Source organism: Bos indicus, chromosome 9 (genome assembly GCF_029378745.1).
Source record: "Bos indicus isolate NIAB-ARS_2022 breed Sahiwal x Tharparkar chromosome 9, NIAB-ARS_B.indTharparkar_mat_pri_1.0, whole genome shotgun sequence".
Lineage (NCBI taxonomy): Eukaryota > Metazoa > Chordata > Mammalia > Artiodactyla > Bovidae > Bos > Bos indicus.
The window spans coordinates 54,646,204-54,667,199 of NC_091768.1; the positions used below are offsets into that span (position 1 = coordinate 54,646,204).

Here is a 20,996-nt window from a genome sequence, read left to right on the forward strand (position 1 = left end):
CTCCTCTTTCACTTTCATCAACAGGCGTTTTAGTTCCACTTCACTTTTTGCCATAAGGGTGTGGCTAGTGCCTAAACTTTCTTGGCTCTTGTAACCTGTCACATTGTAGTTATTTTCTTCAAAGCACCCTTCAGGTGAAATAAATATCCAACAGGAAAATTTATTAAATAGTTAATTCTGACAACTTAATAGTGGTAATCTCTATGGTATGGCGCAGATATTTCAGTGTTTCCTCCTGAAATTTAAAGTGTCCCATAGCACTCCTAGGAGTTTTCTGTGCTATGCTGGGGTGCATTGGAGTACAGTGTGGGTACTGTGATACAGTGACATAGTTTTTTTCTTCATCATTTAATTCTATTTGCTTAACTTAAAAACTGTCTCCCTCCTTCTGAGTCTCCATCCCACTCATGGAATCTATTCTTCCACATTCATTTCTCAGATATGCTGGAGAATTTAATATATATGCAGTTTTTCTCATTCTGATTCCCTCATACACATTACTTTTCCTGTCACTGTCTACATGAAGAATATCTACTTCATCATCAAGGTTCACCTCTAACACTATCTCTTTTTTTAATATTCATTGCCCAGGTAGAGTTGACTTCTATTGATGTTTGCAATTCACATTATACAGACTTTCATCATAGCAGGTATAATAGTTTAACTCTTTCTTTACCGCTTTTACTTTCCTTTAGACTATAGGCCCTGTGATCAAGAGGTAGAACCACATCTAAAAGCTCAAGGCTGCATCCCCAGGATGACCTTAATTTTTCTTAAAGTGCCTGCCTGAGACAAGTCAAGGCTAGCAACATAATTTAACTGTTTCAGCCAACATCTGAAAATATGGCCCCTATGTCCCAGTTTCTGTGGAAAGTTAGGAGCCTAACTTTCAATAAATGTCAGTTAGCAAACCCAGGTAGTTTCACATGGGCTGATCTATTCTTAATTTTTCACTTATGTAGCTCTACTGTGTTTATGTTCAACCTCTTCCCTATTTCTCCATTCTTCCTGTAGGATACCCAGTCATTTCCACACAAAGAGAAGCTGAGTTCAGTTCCTTTTGTACTCTTTTCTCTATTTAAACAGTTATTACTCATTAAGATCTGTCATTACTTTTAAGTGAAAGTGGCTAGCTTTTTAAAACTTATGACACCATGAAGAATTTTTAAGAATCATTTATAATTAATGCATTTAGTATTTCAAGGATAACCTGCTAGAAAGATGATAAACTGCATTCTCTTTTCAGTAAGTACTGATCTTATTTAAAACATGAATTTTCATAACAAAATGTGTATCCTAGACAAAAAGTTCATCTTTTCTTAAGCTGAAATTTTATAGCTTACCAAGCAAATCTTGTAAGTGTGGGAGAGGTTTTGTTCAATATTCAGTTGATCTCTTGTATATTTTAAAACATTTATAGGTTGCATAAGTTATCAATGTATTAAATATATATGCCACAAATTAATTAGTAAGTATTAGTTTCTTAATGTGGTTAAAGACTCTGACTTTCCAAATACAAAATTAGATGCTTTTTAAGATATACATTTTGACAGTGTATTGCACAAAAAAGGAAATGTCTTGGCTATGTCCCTGTGTAGTGCTTGCCTCATATAGATATGGTCAAGAAATGAGACTATCTACATTTGCTTCCAGTGTTATATATATTCTACTAAGGAATAATATAACGGGCTTCCCAGGTGTCTTAGTTGTAAAGAATTTGCCTACAGTGTAGGAGAGGCAGGTTCAATCCCTGGGTCAACAGGTTCCCTTGGAGAAGGAAATGGCAACCCAGTCCAGTCTTCTTGCCTGGGAAAGCTTATGGACAAAGGAGCCTGGTGGGTTACAGTTCATGGGGTCACTAAGAGTGGGACATGACTTAGCAACTGAAGAACAACATCAACAGCAAGGTGTAATAGCTCTTTCTTTCTCCATAGGAATACTGACTTTTCTCAATGATCTCCCCCCCCCCCCCCAACCAATTTTACAAGTAATTCAACTGCCATTTAAACAGTTTTGGGTTTTTTTTGGCTAAGATTCTCAAGAGAGTCTTTGCTTCCTAAAGCTATAGACTTTTATAACTGACACTGAATGATAAACAATTCAGCACCTATTTAATAGCAATAGAGTACTTTCATTTTGTGTGCTTTGAAAAGATTCTTTTTTTCAGTAATGCTAAAAGCACCCTTGTGAAGGAGAGATATTTTCCAATATTATGTCTAATTGACAAATGGAAAAACTTTGGCCTAGAGGTTCAATTAAGGTCACAAAAGTCACTGTGGAATTCCCAAACTGATGACTTCAGGCCCTTGCTCTAAACATTCAATTGTACAGCATATAATTACATGTGTTTGGAGGGAAAAAGAGATAGGGGACAACACAGCTCTTTTACCCTTGTAAAAAACTGTTATATTTTCTATTCTAGTCTTTCTTTCAAGCAGTTCCATAGACACTAAGTGGAGGTGACTTGAATGTGGTGGCAGTCTTCTGTGTGCTAGTCAGTTACGTATTTTTCAGTAGTATCTTGTCAGATCTAGTTAAAGGCTATGGAAAATGGCTATTTTTATCTCCATTTTACAAGAAAGAACTAAGTCATTCACATAAGGTCACACAGCTCTTAAATGTCAGATTTGGGTCACAAGTAGCCTGATCTTCAAAGTCATGAATCTCTTACCTGAAGACCCTTTTGTGAAAATACTCCCTTCTAAATATAAGAATTGAAAAGTGTAAAAAGTTTTCTGATATACTTAATTTTGAGAAAAATTGCATATCATTACCTAAAATTACACAGCTATAGAGTATTACATATAGAATTATTTTTAAACAATAAATTTAATTAGGACACTTAATCTAACCCACATTATAGTTGACCAAGACAGCTGCAATGTTCCCCTCAGTTTCATTTAGATTTAGATAGGTTTCTAACTGAATGCATGTCCTTGACTTCCTTTCCCTTAGAATAGTGACTTTAGAAAACTTGGAATTGTAAACTTTCTCCCCTTTTAGAAATGTATATTAAATCTTCTCCCAGACTCTTGCCTGTTTTATAACACAGAGACTTCTTTCTCAAGGACCTAGGAGCCATTCCTTTGAAATGTAATCATCAGGGAAGACAGAACCCCTATCTCCCAGTCTCTATAAGAAGGGAGGAGCCTGACATCCATGAACACTAATTAGCAAGCACAAATAGCCTAATCAGCCCCCAACCACTAAATATTTGCAAACTTAACAATAATTCATAAAGCTAATCAATGAATATAGTGAAATTGCAGGATATAAAATTAATACACAGAAATCCCTTGCATTCCTATATATTAACAATGAAAAATCAGAAAGAGAAATTAAAGAAACAATTCCATTCACCATTGCAACAAAAAGAATAAAATACCTAGGAATTAACCTACCTAAAGAGACAAAAGACATGTATGCAGAAAACTATAAGACACTGATGAAAGAAATCAAAGATGACACAAACAGATATAGACATATACCATATTTTTGGATTGGAAGATTGAATATTGTGAAAATGACTACAATACCAAAAGCAATCTATAGATTCAGTGGAATCCCTATCAACAATGGTATTTTTCATAGAATTAGAACAAAAAATTCTTCTGTACAAATTTCACAATCTGTATGGAAACACAAAAGATCCTGACTAGCCAAAGCAATCTTAAGAGAGAAAAATGGGGCTGAAGGAATCAACCTTCCTGACTTCAGACCACGCTACAAAGCTACAGTTGCCTAGACAATATGGTACTGGCACACAAACAGAAATACAGACCAATGGGACAAGATAGAAAGGTACACCCATGTACCTATGGGTGCCTTATTTTGACAAAAGAGGCAAGAATATACAGTGGAGAAAAAACGGTATCTTTTAAAAGATGTTACATGGACAGCTACATGTAAGAGAATGAAATTCGAATATTTCCAAACACTATACACAAAAATGAACTCAAAATTGATTAAAGACTTAAATGTAAGGCAAGAAACTATAAAGCTCTTAAAGTAAAACATAGGTAATAAATTCTTTGACATAAATCACAGCAAGATCCACTCTGACTCACCTGCTAGAGTAATGGAAATAAAAACAAAAATAAACAAATGGGACCTAATTAACTTAACACCTTTTGCACAGCAAAAGAAACAACAAGATTGAAAGACAACCCTCAGAATGGGAGAAAGTAATTGTGGACAGAAACAACTGACAAAGGATTAGTCTCCAAAAATATAAAAGCAGCTCATACAGCTCAATTCAGAAAAACAAACAGCCCAATTAAAAAATGGGCAGAAGACTCAAACAGACATTTCTCTAAAGAAGACATACAGATGTACCAAAAAACACATGAAAAGATGCTCACCATCACTAATTATTAGAGAAATGTAAATAAAAATACAATGAAGCATCACCTCACACCATCAGAATGACCATCATAAAAAATCTCAAAGTAATAAATGCTGGAGAGGATGTGGAGCAAAGGGAACCTACCTATACTGTTGGTGGGACTGTAAACTGATACAGCCATTAACAGTATAGAAATTCCTAAAAAACAAAAAAAAGAAATAAGTCGTATGATCCAGCAATCCCACTACTGGGTATAATACCCTGAGGAAAAAATTCTAAATACACAATTCTAAAAGACACATGAGTCCAATGTTCATTGCATCACTATTTACAATAGCCAGGACATGGAATCAACCTAAATGCCCATCAACAGAGGAATGCATAGAAAAGTCATGGTATATATAGACATATGCTACGGAATATTACTCAGCCATTAAAAGAACCAGAAAAATTTGAGTCAGTTTTCATGAGATAGATGAACCTGGAGCCTGTTATACAGAGTGAAGTAAGACAGAGAAAAGCAGAATCGTATATTAATGCATATGTATGAAATCTAGGAAAATGGTATTGATAAACCTATCTGCAGGGAAGGAATGGAGATGCAGGTGTAGAGAATGGACTCGTGGACACAGTGAGGGAAGGGGAGAGTGGGATGAATTGAGAAAGCAGCATCAACATATATACACTATCACGTGTAAAGTAGATAGCTGGTGGGAAGTTGCTATATAAAACAGGGAGCTGAGCCTGGTGCTCTGGGATGACCTAGAGGGGTGGAATTGGGGAAACAGAGGGAGGTTCAAGACAGAAGGGGTATATATGTATAATTATGGATAATTTGCATTGTTGTATGGCAGAAACCAGCACAACATTGTAAAGCAATTCTCTTTCAATTAAAATAAAATTTTTAAAAATCAATAAAAAGAATAACTCAATGTACTCAACATATCCTGTTCATTAATTCCCATCTAACAACCTTTGTTCTCCAATACTCCTACGAGCCCACCTCAGAACTCAAAAACTCTCCAAGTCCTTTATTTCAAGGCAAAACTGGCTATCCAAACCTGTTCTGTGCTTTCTGTCCTATTGCTGTCAATGTATCAGAATAAAATCAGTTTCTGTTTTAATTTCTTGTTTGGTGTCATTTTATTTTCTTTAATTGAATACTTCCAATTCTATGCAATTTTGAGAAATCTGTGTGTTAATGAAAGCTCATATTAAGTAACATAAAATCATAATTTGCTTTTTTATGCCTATTAAGCATTTGTAAACATCTATTTCCATGAAAATGGAATTCAAAATGTTTGAATAAAATATTTCTTAAGAAAGATTGTTCATATTTCTCTAGTATTAATTTCAAACCCTGAGTAGAAGATGATTTCCCAGTTTAGAGTTATTTAAAATTAAACTGAAATGTCTTAAAAATATACTTACAAAATATGTATTAAAGGAATGATCTTAAGGCCTTAACCTATATACCTTTTCTTTCTTTTTATTCTTTCTTTACCTTCCTTCCCCTGCTTTTCTTTCTTCCTTTCTTTCTTCTTTCATTCATCATTTCCTTAATTCATTGTTTTCTTCCTTTTAAATAACTTTATCTTCTCTAGACTCTACTGCCAACAACAATTACATTTTGTGGTACTAGGAGTTAGGATTGCAACATATGGATTTTAGAGCCTATAACCCCCTCGATTCCCTAAACTCTTTCTGTCTAGCTGACTACCCTCTGCCTGGATTGCAGTTCTTGTTCTTGAAAAATGCTACCTCAAGGCTTTTGATGTTTCTCCTCTTGTTTGGAATGCTATTCTCCCAAAGTCAGCCAACTTAACACTTTTATTTCATTCAGAAATGTCTTCTTTGACATCCGAAGTGAAGCAACCTTCACCTAAACACAAACTCTTTCATTACACATAATTTCGAGTTTTCTTCACAGCACTTATACTACCTGATTCCGTTGTATATGTGTTGGATTACTTATTTATCCACCTTGCTTCACTTCATCATCTTAGAATGTAAGATTCATGATGCTCTACTGGTCATGTTTACTGCTAGCATGCCTTGTATTTATTAGGTGCTATACTAATCAAAGTTCCCCAGAGAAACAGAATCAATAGGAGAGATAGAGTTAGAGTATATGTAGATTTATTATGAGGGATTGGCTTATACAGTTATGGAAGGCTGAGATTACATGGGCTGAGCAAACCCATAATCTACCATCTGCAAACTGGAGGCCCAGGAAAACTGGAGGTGTATCCCAGTCCAACTTGAAAATCTAAGAATAAAAAGCTAACAGTATAAGTCTCAGTCTGAGTCTGAAAGCACAGAAACCATGAATATTGACATCTGAGGGCATAAGAAAATGGTTGTCCCAATTCAATCAAAGACAAAAAATTCACCCATCCTTCTCTTTTTGTTCAACAGAGGCTCTCAACAAATTGGTGATGCCAAATCTCATTGGTGACACTGAACTTTCTTCCTTAGTCTACTTATTCAAATACTGATCTCTTCCAGAAATACCTTCACAGAAATACCCAGATATAACATTTTACCAGCTGTCTGGGCATCACTTAACCCAGTTGATGCATAAAATTAACTATCACAGGTAGTTGTATATTTTGCTGAAAGAATGGATTTCTTCTGAGTGTGCATGAAATTCTGAGTAGTCACCAAGGTCAAGCAAAGAACAACCACACAATCCTGATTAATATATGGAAACCTGCTCAGAGCTGTTCTTCTAAAAACCTGGATGTCATTAATATTGATGTTTATGGAACTAAGATACAATTAAAGGAAAAATGTATATATAGACACACATATAGTGTACTTTATTAGCCATTACTTCTTAGGAATGAAAAGCTTTTCATTTTTTTTTATACTTTTCTGTAACATCTCAATGTCCCATTTTGCATCTATAACTTTTATAACTTGGAAAAAATAATAAATATTATATTTTTCTTTTCAAAAAAAAAAAAAGAATGTAGACACAGAAAGAAAGGGTGAGTCCTGGATAGAGTGGATCTAGAATGCTCATCTTAATAAGCTGAATTTTTCATCATTTGAAGATCCATGAAATAGACTGATCATGACTCCTTAAGATTTATGAAGCCCAAAGTTTTCTTGATGCTTTTGAACTGTGGTGTTGGAGAAGACTCTCGAGAGTCCCTTGGTTTGCAAGGAGATAAAACCAGTCAATCCTAAAGGAAATCAGTCCTGACTATTCATTGGAAGGACTGATGCTGAAGCTGAAACTCTAATACTTTGGCCACCTGATGTGAAGAACTGGCTCATTGGAAAAGACCATGATTCTGGGAAAGATTAAAGGTGGGAGGAGAAGGGGATGACAGAGGATAAGATGGTTGGATGGCATCACTGACTCAATGGACATGAGTTTGAGTAAACTCTGGGAGCTGGTGATGGACAGGGAGGCCTGGCATGCTGCAGTCCATGGGGTCACAAAGAGTTGGACATAACTGAGCAACTGGACTGAACTGAACTGAAAGTTTTGTTTGGTGAGAACTCTCATTATTAAGACAGCTAGCTGTATATTCTCCTGACTCTAAAATCATTTTACTATCAGCAAAGCAGTCATCTCTGTTAATTTTAAAACTCTAGGTCAGATCACAAATAATTATATATATGTTTTAGCAAAGATTCAGAATATGTCTAAGAAAAGAGAGTTACATCATAAAATCTTTGGAAAATATACATTCGTATATTAGTTTTGCCCTATGATTGATTTGATCTTGAAAGTTGTAAAGTGCAGCTAAGTTTGGGAGCCAAGTTATTAATAAAGACTGACTTATTTTTGACAAAGAGTTGATTGATTGATTTAATTACTATTAAATCCAGAATTTTATGTAGTAATTTCATAAAATTTAGGATATGCAGTGACAGATTTAGAGAAGTCAAATTGTCCCTTAAGCAAAATACTTATCTTAGTTCAGCATATTTTCTGCCTACTCTGTCTATTAAGTGGATTTGAACACTCAGAGTCTCAAAAAACTATAGACTATGCTTAACATATTTAAATCATGAAATAAACTTTAAAGTGTGGTACATTCTAAAATATATTTCATGATTTAATAATATGAATCATAGTCTATTTGAACTGTGGTGTTGGAGAAGACTCTTGAGCATCCCTTGGACTGCAAGGAGATCAAACCAATCAGTCCTAAAGGAAATCAACCCTGAATATTTATTGGAAAGATTGATGCTGAAGCTGAAGCTCCAGTACTTTGGCCACCTGATGTGAAGGGCCACCTGATGTGAAGGGCCACCTTGATGCTGGAAAAGATTGAAGGCAGGAAGAGAAGGGGGCAACAGAGAATGAGATGGTTGGATAGCATCACTGACTCAATGGACATGAGTTTGAGCAAGCTCTAGGAGATGGTGAAGGACTGGAAAGAAGCCTGGCATGCTACAGTCCATGAGGTCTTAAAAAGTTGGACACAACTGACCAGCTGAACAACAAACAACAGATAAGTGGTATTTCTCTCAGTAAAAGAACATAATTGTTACTTGATAAGATTATTAATACACAGATTAAAAAATAGGATAAACAATATAACAGATGAAGGATAATGACATAATGACTTCTTTGTTAGGGCAGCTCTTTCTAAGTATGCTGAGGATGGAATGGACATGTTATACAGGAAATGAGATAACTGAGAGTATGAGATTTTTTTGAAGCATTTTATTTTTTTTTCATGTTGTAGAAATATATTTATTTATCTGATGAAATAGACATACAAATGCCTGTGATAAATTTATAACAACCTCATTCTTAAAATGAATTTGACAATCTTTATAAAAAGCCCACAAATACCCATACCCTTTTACATAATAAGTGTTCTTCCAGGAATCTTAATGAAATAACCTAACTGTGGCAGATATTTGGAAGTAAACATATTAATCACAGTGCTATTTATAATAATAATAATAATAATAGCTAGTCTGTATTGAGTGTTTAATATGGGCAAGATCTTATTATAAAATATTCATATATTTGTGGTAAAGACAGTTAATGCTCATCAACTATTTCAAGTGCCTCCCAATGTTTTTTAGCATTCACACCACTTAAGTTGAAACCTCATGACTATTTTGGTCTGAATCAGTTCTAATGAGGTGGATGAAACTGGAGCCTGTTATACAGAGTGAAGTAAGCCAGAAAGAAAAACACCAATACAGTATCAGATCAGATCCGATCAGTCGCTCAGTCATGTCCGACTCTTTGCGACCCCATGAATTGCAGCACGCCAGGCCTCCCTGTCCATCACCAACTCCCGGAGTTCACTCAAACTCACGTCCATCAAGTCAGTGATACCATCCAGCCATCTCATCCTCTGTTGTCCCCTTCTCCTCTTGCCCCCAATCCCTCCCAGCATCAGAGTCTTTTCCAATGAGTCAACTCTTCGCATGAGGTGGCCAAAGTACTGGAGTTTCAGCTTTAGCATCATTCCTTCCAAAGAAATCCCAGGGCTGATCTCCTTCAGAATGTACTGGTTGGATCTCCTTGCAGTCCAAGGGACTCTCAAGAGTCTTCTCCAACACCACAGTTCAAAAGCATCAATTCTCCGGAGCTCAGCCTTCTTCACAGTCCAACTCTCACATCCATACATGACCACTGGAAAAACCATAGCCTTGACTAGACGGACCTTTGTTGGCAAAGTAATGTCTCTGCTTTTGAATATGCTATCTAGGTTGGTCATAACTTTCCTTCCAAGGAGTAAGTGCCTTTTAATTTCATGGCTGCAGTCACCATCTGTAGTGATTTTGGAGCCCAGAAAAATAAAGTCTGACACTGTTTCCACTGTTTCCCCATCTATTTCCCATGAAGTGATGGGACCAATACAGTATACTAACGCATATATATGGAATTTAGAAAGATGAAGCATTTTAGATATATGATATCAGAGAAAATTTATCTAAGAAGTATGATGCTACAAGTTGATTACAAATTATAAAAGATCCTCATTAAAAGCTATTTTTTAAAATTTTATTTTATTTTTAAACTTTACAATATTGTATTAGTTTTGCCAAATATCGAAATGAATCCGCCACAGGTATACCCGCGTTCCCCATCCTGAACCCTCCACCCTCCTCCCTCCCCTCCCCTCCCTCTGGGTCATCCCAGTGCACCAGCCCCAAGCATCCAGTACCGTGCATTGAACCTGGACTGGCAACTTGCTTCATACATGATATTATACATGTTTCAATGCTATCTTCCCAAATCTCCCCACCCTCTCCCTCTCCCACAGAGTCTGTAAGACTGATCTATACATCGGTGTCTCTTTTGCTGTCTCGTACACAGGGTTATTGTTTCCATCTTTCTAAATTCCATATATATGCGTTAGTATACTGTATTGGTGTTTGTCCTTCTGGCTTACTTCACTCTGTATAATAGGCTCCAGTTTCATCCACCTCATTAGAACTGATTCAAATGTATTCTTTTTAATGGCTGAGTAATACTCCATTGTGTATATGTACCACAGCTTTCTTATCCATTCATCTGCTGACGGACATCTAGGTTGTTTCCATGTCCTGGCTATTATAAACAGTGCTGCGATGAAGATTGGGGTACACGTGTCTCCTTCCCTTCTGGTTTCCTCAGTGTGTATGCCCAGCAGTGGGATTGCTGGATCATAAGGCAGTTCTATTTCCAGTTTTTTAAGGAATCTCCACACTGTTCTCCATAGTGGCTGTACTAGTTTGCATTCCCACCAACAGTGTAAGAGGGTTCCCTTTTCTCCACACCCTCTCCAGCATTTATTGCTTGTAGACTTTTGGATCGCAGCCATTCTGACTGGCATGAAATGGTACCTCATAGTGGTTTTGATTTGCATTTCTCTGATAATGAGTGATGTTGAGCATCTTTTCATGTGTTTGTTAGCCATCTGTATGTCTTCTTTGGAGAAATGTCTATTTAGTTCTTTGGCCCATTTTTTGATTGGGTCATTTATTTTTCTAGAGTTGAGCTGTAGGAGTTGCTTGTATATTTTTGAGATTAGTTGTTTGTCAGTTGCTTCATTTGCTATTATTTTCTCCCATTCTGAAGGCTGCCTTTTCACCTTGCTAATAGTTTCCTTTGATGTGCAGAAGCTTTTAAGTTTAATTAGGTCCCATTTGTTTATTTTTGCTTTTATTTCCAATATTCTGGGAGGTGGGTCATAGAGGATCCTGCTGTGATGTATGTCAGAGAGTGTTTTGCCTATGTTCTCCTCTAGGAGTTTTATATTTTCTGGTCTTACGTTGAGATCTTTAATCCATTTTGAGTTTATTTTTGTGTATGGTGTTAGAAAGTGTTCTAGTTTCATTCTTTTACAAGTGGTTGACCAGTTTTCCCAGCACCACTTGTTAAATAGATTGTCTTTAATCCATTGTACATTCTTGCTTCCTTTGTCAAAGATAAGGTGTCCATAGGTGCGTGGATTTATCTCTGGGCTTTCTATGTTGTTCCATTGATCAATATTTCTGTCTTTGTGCCAGTACCATACTGTCTTGATAACTGTGGCTTTGTAATACAGCCTGAAGTCAGGTAGGTTGATTCCTCCAGTTCCATTCTTCTTTCTCAAGATAGCTTTGGCTATTCGAGGTTTTTTGTATTTCCATACAAATTGTGAAATTATTTGTTCTAGCTCTGTGAAGAATACTGTTGGTAGCTTCATAGGGATTGCATTGAATCTATAAATTGCTTTGGGTAGTATACTCATTTTCACTATATTGATTCTTCCAATCCATGAACATGGTATATTTTTCCATCTATTAGTGTCCTCTTTGATTTCTTTCACCAGTGTTTTATAGTTTTCTATATATAGGTCTTTAGTTTCTTTAGGTAGATATATTCCTAAGTATTTTATCTTTCTGTTGCAATGGTGAATGGAATTGTTTCCTTAATTTCTCTTTCAGTTTTCTCATTATTAGTGTATAGGAATGCAAGGGATATTTTTGTGTTGATTTTATATCCTGCAACTTTACTATAATCATTGATTAGTTCTAGTAATTTTCTGGTGGAGTCTTTAGGGTTTTCTATGTAAAGGATCATGTCATCTGCAAACAGTGAGAGTTTTACTTCTTCTTTTCCAATTTGGATTCCTTTTATTTCTTTTTCTGCTCTGATTGCTGTGTCCAAAACTTCCAAAACTCTGTTGAATAGTAATGGTGAAAGTGGGCACCCTTGTCTTGTTCCTGACTTTAGAGGAAATGCTTTCAATTTTTCACCATTGAGGATAATGTTTGCTGTGGGTTTGTCATATATAGCTTTTATTATGTTGAGGTATGTTCCTTCTATTCCTGCTTTCTGGAGAGTTCTTATCATAAATGGATGTTGAATTTTGTCAAAAGCTTTCTCTGCATCTATTGAGATAATCATATGGTTTTTGTTTTTCAATTTGTTAATGTGGTGTATAACATTGATTTGTGAATATTGAAGAATCCTTGCATCCCTGGGATAAAGCCCACTTGGTCATGGTGTATGATCTTTTTAATGTGTTGTTGGATTCTGATTGCTAGAATTTTGTTAAGGATTTTTGCATCTATGTTCATCAGTGATATTGGCCTGTAGTTTTCTTTTTTTTGTGGGATCTTTGTCAGGTTTTGGTATTAGGGTGATGGTGGCCTCATAGAATGAGTTTGGAAGTTTACCTTCCTCTGCAATTTTCTGGAAGAGTTTGAGCAGGATAGGTGTTAGCTCTTCTCTAAATTTTTGGTAGAATTCAGCTGTGAAGCCATCTGGACCTGGGCTTTTGTTTGCTGGAAGATTTTTGATTACTGTTTCAATTTCCTTGCTTGTGATGGGTCTGTTAAGATTTTCTATTTCTTCCTGGTCCAGTTTTGGAAAGTTGTACTTTTCTAAGAATTTGTCCATTTCTTCCACGTTGTCCATTTTATTGGCATATAATTGTTGATAGTAGTCTCTTATGATCCTTTGTATTTCTGTGTTGTCTGTTGTGATCTCTCCATTTTCATTTCTAATTTTATTGATTTGATTTTTCTCCCTTTGTTTCTTGATGAGTCTGGCTAATGGTTTGTCAATTTTATTTATCCTTTCAAAGAACCAGCTTTTGGCTTTGTTGATTTTTGCTATGGTCTCTTTTGTTTCTTTTGCATTTATTTCTGCCCTAATTTTTAAGATTTCTTTCCTTCTACTAACCCTGAGGTTCTTCATTTCTTCCTTTTCTAGTTGCTTTAGGTGTAGAGTTAGGTTATTTATTTGACTTTTTTCTTGTTTCTTGAGGTATGCCTGTATTGCTATGAACTTTCCCCTTAGGACTGCTTTTAAAGTGTCCCACAGGTTTTGAGTTGTTGTGTTTTCATTTTCATTAGTTTCTATGTAAATTTTGATTTCTTTTTTGATTTCTTCTGTGATTTGTTGGTTATTCAGCAGGGTGTTGTTCATCCTCTATATGTTGGAATTTTTAATAGTTTTTCTCCTGTAATTGAGATCTAATCTTACTGCATTGTGGTCAGAAAAGATGCTTGGAATGATTTCTATTTTTTTGAATTTACCAAAGCTAGATTTATGGCCCAGGATGTGATCTATCCTGGAGAAGGTTCCATGTGCGCTTGAGAAAAAGGTGAAATTCACTGTTTTGGGATGAAAAGTCCTATAGATATCAATTAGGTCTAACTGGTCTATTGTATCATTTAACGTTTGTGTTTCCTTGTTAATTTTCTGTTTAGTTGATCTATCCATAGGTGTGAGTGGGTATTAAAGTCTCCCACTATTATTGTGTTATTGTTAATTTCTCCTTTCATACTTGTTAGCATTTGTCTTACATATTGCGGCGCTCCCGTGTTGGGTGCATATATATTTATAATTGTTATATCTTCTTCTTGGATTGATCCTTTGATCATTATGTAGTGACCATCTTTTTCTCTTTTCACAGCCTTTGTTTTAAAGTCTATTTTATCTGATATAAGTATTGCTACTCCTGCTTTCTTTTGGTCCCTATTTGCATGAAAAATCTTTTTCCAGCCCTTCACTTTCAGTCTGTATGTGTCCCCAGTTTTGAGGTGGTCTCTTGTAGACAACATATGTAGGGGTCTTGTTTTTGTATCCATTCAGCCAGTCTTTGTCTTTTGGTTGGGGCATTCAACCCATTTACATTTAAGGTAATTACTGATAAGTATGATCCCATTGCCATTTACTTTATTGTTTTGGGTTCGAGTTTATACACTGTTTTTGTGTTTTCTGACTAGAGAAAATCCTTTAGTATTTGTTGGAGAGTTGGTTTGGTGGTGCTGAATTCTCTCAGCTTTTGCTTGTCTGAGAAGCTTTTGATTTCTCCTTCATATTTGAATGAGACCCTTGCTGGGTACAATAATCTGGGCTGTGGGTTATTTTCTTTCATCACTTTAAGTATGTCTTGCCATTCCCTCCTGGCTGAAGAGTTTCTATTGAAAGATCAGCTGTTATCCTTATGGGAATTCCCTTGTGTGTTATTTGTTGTTTTTCCCTTGCTGCTTTTAATATTTGTTCTTTGTGTTTGATCTTTGTTAATTTGATTAATATGTGTCTTGGGGTGTTTCGCCTTGGGTTTATCCTGTTTGGGACTCTCTGGGTTTCTTGGACTTGGGTGATTATTTCCTTCCCCATTTTAGGGAAGTTTTCAACTATTATCTCCTCAAGTATTTTCTCATGGTCTTTCTTTTTGTCTTCTTCTTCTGGGATCCCTATGATTCGAATGATGTAGCGTTTAATATTGTCCTGGAGGTCTCTGAGATTGTCCTCATTTCTTTTAATTCGTTTTTCTTTTATCCTCTCTGGTTCATTCATTTCTACCATTCTATCTTCTAATTCACTAATCCTATCTTCTGCCTCTGTTATTCTACTATTTGTTGCCTCCAGAGTGTTTTTAATTTCATTTATTGCATTATTCATTTTATATTGACTCTCTTTTATTTCTTCTAGGTCCTTGTTAAACCTTTCTTGCATCTTCTCAATCTTTGTCTCCAAGCTATTTATCTGTGATTCCATTTTGATTTCAAAATTTTGGATCAATTTCACTATCATTATTCGGAATTCTTTATCAGGTAGATTCCCTATCTCTTCCTCTTTTGTTTGGTTTGGTGGGCATTTATCCTGTTCCTTTATCAGCTGGGTATTCCTCTGTCTCTTCATCTTGTTTAAATTGCTGAGTTTGGGGTGTCCTTTCTGTATTCTGGCAGTTTGTGGAGTTGTATTTATCGTGGCGTTTCCTCGCTCTGTGTGGGTTTGTACAGGTGGCTTGTCAAGGTTTCTTGGTTAGGGAAGCTTGTGTCGGTGTTCTGGTGAGTGGAGCTGTATTTCTTCTCTCTGGAGTGCAATAAAATGTCCAGTAATGAGTTATGGGATGTCTATGGTTTTGGGGTGACTTTGGGCTGCCTGTATCTTGGAGCTCAGGGCTGTGTTCCTTGCTGCTGGAGAATTTGCTTGGTATGTCTTGCCCTGAAACTTGTTTCGCCCAGAGAGGTTTACAGCGTTATGTGGAGAAGAGAAGAGTGAGGAGAGAGTTAGAGGTGACCCAAATGAGATGAGGTGGAATCAATAGAGGAGAGAGTGGGCTATTCAGTAATCTCTTCCTTATGTGCACTCCACAACTGGACCGCTCAGAGTTGTTCACAGAGTTATACAGAGAAGAGAAGAAGGAAGAAGGTGGTAGAGGTGGCCAGGAGGATAAATGGGGGGAATGAAAAGGAGGGAGACAGATCCAGCCAGTAATCAGTTCCCTAAGTGTTCTCCACCGTCTGGAACACACAGAAATTCACAGAGTTGGGTAGAGTAGAGAGGGGTTAAGGAGGAGACACAGGCGACCTAGTGGAGAAAAAGGAGAGTCCAAAGGGAGAGAGAGCAGTTAAGCCATTAATCTTGCTCCCTCGTGAAAAATGGGTACTGAAGATTGGGTTCTTAAGGTACAAAATTGGTAACAAATACATAAAAACAAAAATTTTAAATCTAGAGTAGAATTTGGAATTCCAAAAATATGATGTTAAAGAAAAGAAGAAGGAAAAGAAAGAGAGAAAAAAGAACAAACCAAAACAAACAAGGTCGCAAAAATTATAAAGAAAATATAGGTACAAAATTGATAACTAATACCAAAAAGCAAAAGTTAAAAATCTAGAGTAGAGTTTGGAATTTCGAAAATACAATGTTAAAAAAAAAAAAAAAAAAGAAGAAGAAGAAAAAGAAAGAGAGAGAAAAAAAAACAAACAAGAACAAACAAGTCGCATAAAATATAAAAAAAAAGAATACAGGTACAAAATTGATAACAAATACCAAAAAGCATAAATTAAAAATCTAGAATAGCGTTTGGAATTTCAGATATACAATGTTATTTAAAAGAAGAAGAGAAAGAAACAGAGAAAAAGAAAAAGAAAAAAGAAAAAAGGGTCCCAGAAATTATATAAAAACAAAAACAAAAAAAAGCTATAGGTACAAAATTGATAACAAATACTAAAAAGCTAAAGTTAGAAAACTAGAGTAGAGTTTGGAATTTCAAAAATACAATGTTAAAGAAAAGAAGGAAAAAGAAAAAAAAAGGTCAAAAATTATTTAAAAAATTATATATATATGAAGTTTGCTTTAAAAAAAATAGGGTCTTTTTTTTTTTTTTTTTTGCAAAGTAATCGGTTATAAAAGTGGAAATTAAAGGAATAATAGAGGACTTAAATTTTTTTTTTTTTATGGGCTCACTTGTTCAGTCTCACTGAGGGGACGTAGGGAGGGATGCTGCAAACAAATAACACTGGCGTGTGCTCGCAGTACCTCAGCCACACTGGGTCTGCCCCCTGTTCACAGTGCGTGTAGCCTCTCTGCCCACACTGCTCAGGCTCTAGGTTGCTCCGCCGTGAACCATCCGTGGCTAGCCCTGGGCTGCCTGTACTTCCCAGGTCCAAGCCGCTCAGGTTCAGGCACTCGGGTAGTCCTCAGAGGCGCAAACTCTCGGTTGGGCCTGCGTTTTGTGCCCTTCCCAGATCCGAGCAGCTCAGGTGATGAGGTGTTTTGCGCGCACAATTGCTGCGATTTATCGCCTCCCCACCGCTTGGTTATCTAGTTGCGCACCGGCACACCTTCTCAGGCAGATGTTGACCGTCCAGACCCCCAAGAAGTTTTAGTTAGCAAAGAAGCCTGCTTACAGTTTCATAGATAATGTCTCTCTGGGGCTGCGATTGTCCCCTTCCGGCTCTGGCTGCCTGTCACCAGAGGGGGATGGTCTGCCGCCGGCTATCTCTGTTCAGTTCTTTGTTCCGTGCGCGGGCCTGGCGGTGTCATAGGTTAGGGCTGGCTTTTCGCGTGGTAGATATCCCACAGTCTGGTTTGCTAGCCCAAATTATTTCGCTCAGATAGTGCTCGGGGTATTCAGCCCAGATCCTTGCGATGCAGCCCGCGCCGCGCCTCCCTGCCCAGCCCCCGCTTGCTAATGGCGTATGCAGGCGTCTGCGCTGCTTCTCCGCTGGGGGAGTTACCGTAGGGCTCGCAATGTGTGGGTTTTAATTATTTATTTTTCCTCCCTGTTATGTTGCCCTCTGTGCTTCCAAGGCTCGGCACAGATTCGGCAGTGAGAAGGTTTCCTGGTGTTTGGAAACTTCTCTCTTTTTAAGACTCCCTTCCCAGGACGGAACTCCGTCCCTCCCTCTTTTGTCCCTTTTTTTGTCTTTTATATTTTTCCCTACCTCCTTTCGAAGACTTGGGTTGTTTTTCTGGGTGCCTGATGTCCTCTGCCGGCATTCAGAAGTTGTTTTGTGGAATTTACTCGGCGTTTAAATGTTCTTTTGATGAATTTGTGGGGGAGAAAGTGTTCTCCCCGTCCTACTCCTCCGCCATCTTAGCTCCTCTCTAAAAGCTATTTTTAAAGTATCTCATGTCTTAGTTATAATAAAGCTACTTTAGTATGGTCAGAAGACAAAGTTTTATTTTAAAATTGCCTATATATACCCACAAAAATGCTTTTTGGTTTCAAATAAAAGATAAAGTTGGACAAAAGTGTTTAGGATCAGTCAGAACAGATGCCTCACTGGTGGATAATTTTAGAGTTAGCTTCTCAATAAACAAGTTAGTGAGTAAAATAAGTAGTTTTAATGCTGTTGTGCCTTTGTTTCCAAAGTTGAGATTTTTCTGTTTACATAACTTCCAGAATGAGTCTCAAGATTCAGTGTTCTCATCATGTTTTCTTTTCAAAGAACTTTTTTCAGATAAAATTTAGAGATGGTATAATCTACCTATTTATAGTATACAGCTTAATGGATTTTAGTATATTCACAGATCCTTGCAACCATAACCATAGTCAATTTTGAACAGTTTCATCATCTTAAAAAGGAAGCCTGACAGATTTTAATGTGTTTCAATGGTTTTAATTTGTCTTAATTGATGTTTATTAATAACTTATAGCTCAACAGTCAGAAAACGAAGACCCGGCATCCAGTCCCATCACTTCATGGCAAATAGATGGGGAAACAGTGGAAATAGTGGCTGACTTTATTTTTTGGGGTTCCAAAATCACTGCAGATGGTTATTGCAGCCATGAAATTAAAAGATGCTTACTCCTTGGAAGGAAAGTTATGACCAACCTAGATAGCATATTAAAAAGCGGAGACATTACTTTGTCAACAAGGGTCCATCTAGTCAAGGCTACGGTTTTCCCAGTGGTCATGTATGGATGTGAGAGTTGGAGTATAAAGAAAGCTGAGTGCTGAAGAATTGATGCTTTTGAACTGTGGTGTTGGAGAAGACTCTTGAGAGTCCCTTGGACTGCAAGGAGATTCAACCAGTCCATCCTAAAGGAGATCAGTTCTGGGTGTTAATTGAAAGGACTGATTCTGAAGCTGAAACTCCACAACTTTGGCCACCTGATGCGAAGAGCTGACTCATTTGAAAAGACCCTGATGCTGGGAAAGATTAAGGGCAGGAGGAGAAGGGGACGAAAGAGGATGAGATGGTTAGATGGCATCACGGACTCAATGGACACGGGTTTGAGTAGTCTCCGGGAGATGGTGATGGGCAGGGAGGCCTGGTGTGCTGCAGTTCATGAGGTCGCAAAAAGTTGGAGACGACCAAGCGACTGAACTGAACTGAATACCTTATTTAATAATTCACTAATATAATGCTTTATTTAATAATTTTAATGTACAGAAAGGATATATGAGCCTTTCTCCTGCAACTGTCCTTAAAGACGGATGAAGGAGGAATCTTTGTGGCTTGATACATCCCCTATTCCAGTGACTTACTTCCTCCTCAGTCTGAGACAAAGTGGACTTATAATTCAGGCAAAAAAGAAAAGGACATAGCTAACTTTAGGTCATCAGTACAAGATGACAGTGTGATTGCCAATTAATGAGTCTGAATTCATGAGCAATTTGAGAATCAGTCTATTCACATTCATTCCAGAACACATTGTTCTTTACATCTATTGAAATATAAAATGTCTTACATCTTCTTTCCTGGAGGGGACTAAGTTGTGGTACAATTTCATATATCTTGATGCAAAAAATATATTGTTATTCTCATTACAGTACACTGACATCCTTAGTGAAATTCAAATATTTTCTATCTCAAGAAATTATCAAAATTGTTGATATGTCAGGATCAGGAAAACATATGTCTTCCTTTATCTAGCTGATATACAGATATGAATATATTTTACCTTTTCTTTCACAACTACATGAACACACACACACATAAGATACATATAAACAAAATACATACAAACATATATACAGAAAGTAGTGCAAGTTAATGTTTCATTTGGAATGTTTTTTCAGCTCTTTCCATAATCAAGATTATATTGAGGAATTATTTAAAGTAATTATTTTATGTGTATTAAAGTTACTAATAAAAGCTTACATTTTTTATTGCTTTCTTCAGATAGTTTTGTAAACATAACACAAAAGTCCCCAAAACAGAAAAATATTATTTTGTCATCAAAGTAACATTTCTGTTCTACCTGTTACTTCTTCCTTTTCCAACTCCTTATCATCTCTTTTTCCAATAGAAAATTAATTATCTCTGGTGGCTCAGATGGTAAAAGGATCTGCCTACAATGCAGGAGACCTGGGTTGGATCCATGGGTCAGGAAGATTCCCTGGAGAAGGGAATGGCTACTCATTCCAGTATTTTTGCCTGGAGAATTTCATGGACAGTTGATCCTGGAAGGTTACAGTTCATGGGGTTGCATAGTCAGACATGACTTAGTGACTAACACACAGTCCATGGACTTAGTTACTCTTCATATATATCATCTTTTAATGCCCTAATGATAAGTTTTTGAGAAAATGTCTCTCTTGGGATCTTATAGTGTATATTAGCATTTAATGTTTGAGAAGGCTTAGGGTGAAGATTTCCATTTAAAAGAATCTGTTAAATATTCTTGGCCATAGAACCCTTTGTTCAAATAACATTAATTAACATACTATAGAATACATTTTGGGAAGAGATTAAATGACTCTTTTCTTATTGATGACTTCTGTTTTATTTGGGGAATGAATAGACTTGGGAGTGCAACCTTTTCATACTTCGTGTTATATTTTTAAGCTAGATTTCTTAAAATTGAAACGATGCATAGAAATAAATCATAGGCATTTTAAAATAATCTGTTTAGGAGTTGTTCAATTGCTTCCAAAAGGGTTCTACTGGTTATGACATACCTGAGTATGTTTCTTTCCTTGAACATTTTTATGGAGT

The 20,996-nt window shown here is 36.5% G+C and overlaps 1 long non-coding RNA gene across 1 annotated transcript in view; it reads right to left on the reverse strand.

The window, feature by feature from the left end:
• The window catches only part of LOC139184920 (uncharacterized), a 47,150-nt gene extending 29,007 nt beyond the window's left edge, over window positions 1–18,143 (reverse strand). Inside the window, exon 1 of the long non-coding RNA XR_011568458.1 lies at window positions 17,993–18,143. This is a non-coding gene — a long non-coding RNA (uncharacterized lncRNA). The remainder of the gene's footprint in view (window positions 1–17,992) is intronic.
• Window positions 18,144–20,996: the final 2,853 nt, after the last annotated feature.